Source organism: Chiloscyllium punctatum, chromosome 28 (assembly GCF_047496795.1).
Source record: "Chiloscyllium punctatum isolate Juve2018m chromosome 28, sChiPun1.3, whole genome shotgun sequence".
Taxonomy (NCBI): domain Eukaryota; kingdom Metazoa; phylum Chordata; class Chondrichthyes; order Orectolobiformes; family Hemiscylliidae; genus Chiloscyllium; species Chiloscyllium punctatum.
The window spans coordinates 22594071-22600070 of record NC_092766.1 but is presented as its reverse complement, the minus strand read 5'-3'; positions in this window follow the sequence as shown (position 1 = coordinate 22600070).

Here is a 6000-nt window from a genome sequence, read left to right as displayed (position 1 = left end):
AGATTTTAGTCCTGCTGTTCATACTGTAACCAGTCATGTGCGGTAGCTTTAATGGATTGTCATCAGGTTTAGGTGCATGTGATTCCGACCCGACCATGTTCACCCACACTCGTCACTGACCCCTGAATCGGATTGATGGTAATGGTAGATGGATGGACTATCGTGAAGGTTACAGATTGTCATTGAAATCTACAGCATCAGATGATAATCAAGTCTTAGCTGCAATATCTACAGTTCAATTCGACTGACTGTCCCTCAGTTCACACCGAGACCCATTCACCCATCAGCCCGGTATTCAGTGACCTACTCTGGTTTCTGATGCGGAAATACTTCCATTTTCATATTCTCATTCTGCTGGAAGTCTTTCATTGGTGTCACACCTCCAATTTGTTACATAAACAATATCCATTTCAGGTACTAACCTGAAGCGTTTCCTTTCAGTAATGCCATCTTCTGTATTTGAAGTGAATGTGTTTCTTTCTGTTTTTCTCCCTTACCATGAATCAGAGCACTGCAGTATCAGTGATGCCAGCCTTATGCAGTTTCAGAGTTAAGGAACTTGTCACCATGTGTTACTGTTCAGTACTCAGTGTACAACGCTCCATGTTGGACAGGATGTTTGGGCATCTTTGACAATATGTCGTTGGAAATTGTTCAAAAACAGAAATTGCTGAAGAAATTGCGGAAGATGTTGAAGAATTTTCTGGAGAGAATGCAGAGTTAAACTTGCAGATCCAGTGAACCTTCCATAAAGGCGTTTTATTTTTATTTCCAGTATCCATAATTATTTATTTAATTGAAAAATTGTTCTGCGCCTATTCATTTCTGGAGAAACCCAGCAGGTCTGTCAACATCTGCAGAGAAAGTGAAACAGAGTTAGCGTATCCAGTCCAGTGTGACAATTCTTCAAAACTGAATACAATTGCAAAATGGTCTTTTAGTCCCTTGCCAGATGTAGAGGATGGGTGGCAGGGAAAAGTGGGTGTGGCAAAAGAAAAACGGGCTTTTAGCAGTGGTGAAAGGAAAGATTCTGAATAACGGGTCGAATCTCAGGTGTGAATGGAGGAAAGGGGTTCTCTCTATTGAATGCAAGATAAAAAAGACACAACCACACAAAGTCATATGGAGGCCAGGAGGGAGAATGTTGACTATGTGGTATATACATCTGGCCACAGATATGTTTTCACTGTCGTGATCATTACCCCCTTTAGATAAAGGAATTCAGGTGTTTGACTTCTTATTGGCACTAGTAAGCGTTTCATGCTGTCTTAGTATTGTAATATGGAGAAAAACAAATCACAGTTTGACTTTAGTGCCGAGTGTTGGTTACCTGTCATTTTTAATATTGAGTAATTTTGCAGTGCTTATCTTTAAACGCTTGTTCTTGAAGATTGTATCAGATGGAGTGTAGGATGTTGAGGGGTGACAGTATAGAAACTTATAAAATCATGAGAGGTATGGATAGGGTAAATAGCCAAGGTCTTTGCCAAAGGGTAGGGGAATCCAAACATAGAGGGAATAGGTTTAAAGTGAAAGAGGGTAGATTTAAAACGGACTAAAAGGCAGCTTTTTTACACAGAGGCCGGTGTGAGTATGGAATGAGCTTCCAGAGGAAGAGTGGGAGATGCAAGGACAGCTACAACATTTAAAACTCATTTGGACAAACATATGAATGGGAAACATTTAGAGGCCCATGGACCTAATGAAAACAGATGGGACGAGTATAGTTTGGAAAACCTGCCCAGCATGGACATTTAGAAAAGCTTCACGCAGAGTCAGGGTGGTTTTGTGAAAGGAAAATGATATTTTGCCCTGTAAAATCATGCAAAGTATTTCTGGAGATGCCCGAAAATATAACAAGTGGACTTGATAAAGGGGATCTGGTGGACACCAGGCATTCCAGAGATTTTCCACAAGGTATTACAAAACAAAAGTTCTTACACAAAACAGAAGCTCCAGGACGTCGGATACTTTATTAACATGGGATGATGATTGTTTAACACAGAAATCGGAGAGTCAGGATTAATGGATCTTTATGGTAAAGGTTTATCTGCTGGAGGACCACAAATATCAGTCTGATGGCATCAGTTATTTACAATCTATACTGACAGCCTGAAGGAGGGAGCTGAGTGCAACATACATCCGAGTTTGAGGATGACATGGAGAATCAAAGGCAGGCTGTTATTTAATGGGGAGGACTTCCAGAATAGGAACAGGAAAGGCATTGGAGTCTTCCTGGGTATGAAACATAAAGTCAGCATGATGATGCAGCAAGTAACTTGGATGGTACATCAGGTGGTTTCCTGGGAAGGAAGGGTTGTGTTATTGAGAATCTCTAAGATGGTGAGGCGATAATTCATTGGGGTTTCAATGAATGAAGAGTGATACTGCTGAAACCTACAAGACACAGAAGGGGTTGGAGAAGGTAGATGTTGAGAAGTTGTTTCCATTCTTGAGCAAAGTGTTGAACTCGATGATATAGATACCGAATATGGAACATCGATTTCAATCTGAGATGCAGAGTAATTTCTTCTCTCCGAAGGTAGTGAATGTCTGGAACTCCCTAACCCAGAGAGGTGTGGAGGGATACAAGGAGTCGGCAAGAGAGTGGAGTTGAGCCCTGGAGTAGATCAGCCATGTTCTCATTAAATGACAGGGTTAGCTTGAGGTGCCGATTGACCTACTCCTGTTCCTATTTATTAATTTCACATGTTATGCTTTTGGAAATTAACGGGTTATTTTGCTGGAAATCGTGTTGTACAATGTTGCATTCAGGGAGATCAGAGGATTTGTTGTTTTAACCCTGGGTGGGGTATGTGGCTATATTCCCAACGTATCTGGCTCTGCAACATGACCCACATCTGGAACAGACGTTACAGAGAGGGGAAACCTCGAAACAGGGACTGGGGGGTGGGGGTGGTGGTCATTTCCTGATCCAGTCTGGATTTTCCAAGTACATTTCCATAACTACACCTAACCATCGGAGTGGCCTCGATCTGCCCCGGTTTCGCATGTCCGAGGGCTGAATGGAACATCAGAACATCGGGCTGAGGGACACAATTGGGTCAATCAGCCCTTTCACACAACTTCACCAGTAAATAAGGTCATGGCTCATCTCATTGTGATCCCAGCTGCACGTTTCTTTCCATGCACCATTATCCCTGATTCACCTGTCCATGGAAAATCAGACAAAGCCAGCTTCGATGTAATATAAAGGTCAAGCCACTCCAAATTTCTGGGAAAGAGAATTCCCACTTGACTGAAATCCCACTTTGTGGATTTATCCTAATTCCTGCTCTGACGAAGGTTGGATGGTGTCACTGTTTCCTTTTCTCGTCCCATTACCCTACTGCAGACACCAAATTTTAAATGTAACCAGGTTGGTGATATGGCCGATGATAAAGTTCTCAAACTGAGTCAGGTTCAGTGACAGGAACAAGTCAGGAAGATTTATTTAGTTAGCCACAAGTAACTAATGGACCTAACGGATGCGCATGTTGGATCTGTGGTTAGCACTGATACCTCCCGTTAACAAGTATCTGCGTTCAGTTCCAACCTCGGGCCACCCTCTATGTTGATTTTGAACATTCTCCCCATGTCTGTGTGGATTTCCTCCCAGTGTTCTAGTTTCCTCCCATTGTCCATAGATATGCAGCTTAGAGCGGATTGTCCATGCTAAATTGCCCATAGTTCCCAGGGATGTGTAGGTTAGATAGGTTGGTGATGGGAAATGCAGGGTTACATGGATAGATTAGGGGGGCAGGTCCGGAGGGGATACTGTTCTGAAGGGTCAATGTGCTCTTGATGGACGGAATGTCCTGCCTCCACACTGTAGAGATTCTATAAAAACAACAAGAAGTTTGGACTATACAAACACCCAGTGGGTATCTATCTGATCACTGTCCTCTTGATTTTGTATGTTTCAATAAGATCACCTCTCATTCCAAGAGTAACCTGTTAAAGCTTTCATAATATAAGAAATTCATTCATGGAATACATGAAGTGAAACATCTGACTGCTTCCAATTTAATTATATCCTTTCTCAGGTAAGGAGACAAAAATAATCTCATACACAGATGAAGTTAATTTTAGTTTTCTCAATAGTGAGAGTATTTGTAACTCTCTTCCCTGCAGAGCATTGGAGGCAGAGATATTGAATATGTTTGAGGCACAGACAGAAGGTTCAAAAAGAATAACGGAAGCAAGGAATATCGGGGAATGGCAGGGATGTCCAGTGTTGGGGAAATGCTGACAATGGTAAAAGAATTACACTACTCCAGCAGATCCAGGAATATAATGCAAAATGAAATGATAATATCGATAAAATGTTAAGGGGAAATCCAAGATGGTGGTGATCTGGAAGGTCTGCTTTGTTGGGCTCTGCATCACAGTACGGGCAATGGGGTTCCCTAACCCACTCCATCCCAGCCATTTACTTAAAATGCTTAGTTTTTGAAAGTTCTGAGACTTGGAAGTTGTAGTATTTTTAGTTTGTGTAGTTTTTAAGCTCTATGAGACTTTGTTTATTAATGATCAGTCATTCAAGTTCTTCCTCTCTCCAGTTCAAATGTTGCTATAGTGTGTTCTGGGTAATGATGTGCTTAAATGGTATACCTGGAGCATTAAGGTGAGCCATTGGCTAGAAAAGAGGAAAAATTTTCTTTCTAGTCTAAAAAGGAGAGGGTGGATGTTGTCCTATTGCAGGAGATGCACCTTGATGACAAGGAACATTTGACATTACAGAAGGTCGGGCTTGATCGGGTTTATTTCTCGTCTTTTAATATTACGAGTAGGGGAGAAGCCATAATGGATAAAAAGAAACTTCCATTTAACCTACTAGATTGTATTTGACACTCACGGGAGTTTCATAATACCCAAAGGCTTGAACTATATAAAAGAATATAGTATTTTGAATGTTTATGCCCCCCCCCCCACCCCACTCCTAGCGTACCCTCTTAAATTCCTGGTAGATGCATTTTCCAAATTCAGTTATCTTGCATCGTGTCACATTATTGTAGAAGTTTTCAAAAGTCTTATGGACCCCACTGTGGACAGAATGTCCTGAGGTGCCCCAATACACTCGTTATAATGTAAGCAATTAGGGGATATGTGTGCAGAACGAGAGCTGGTGGATCTCTGGTGGCAGATCCACATCACAAGTAGGGATTTTATTTTCTTCTTTAACTAGCATAAGTGCCACATGAGGGTTGATATCTTCCCCATTCCTGCAACAATCATAGATTCGGTGGCATCCTGCACAATTGGGAATATTACCATTTCTGACCATGAAACAGTATACTTATTGATTAAGATTAAGGGCAATATAATAGATTTGAGACACTAGCGAATGTATCCCTTTATTCTTTAGACTAGTTGGTTAATTGAGTCGTTAGATTAGTTTACTTACAGTGTAGAAACAGGCCTTTCGGCCCAAAAAGCCCAAACCAACCCACCCCCTGACATTGACCCCTTCACCTAACACTGCTGGCAATTTACCTAACCTGCACATTTTTGCACTGTGGGAGGAAACCCACGCAGACACAGGGAGAATGTATAAACTCCACACAGGCAGTCACCTGACACAGGAATTGAACCCAGGTCTCTGGCGCTGTGAAGCAGTAGTACTAACCATTGTACCACTGTGCTGACCACTGCAAAGAATTCAGATCTTTCTTAGCCATTAATTCAGATTCAACGAGTAACTCATCCACTCTGTGGGAAATTGCTAAGGCTTATGCCAAGGGAATAATTATGCTTTATGATGTAACAGAAGGGGAAGCAGGAACGCTGGTTTGAGGCAAAGCTGAGGGCAGCCGAGAGTGCATACTGTGATTGTCCCTCAGTGGCTAAGCTGCAGAGGATCACAACGCTTTGGTCTACAGTGAATTTCACGCTCACACAGACAGCCAAGAAGGAACTTACTTTTGCAAAACAACGCCTGTTTGAACATGGTGATAAGCCAGACAGGTATTTATTCTATCTTGGCAGGAAAACGAGCGT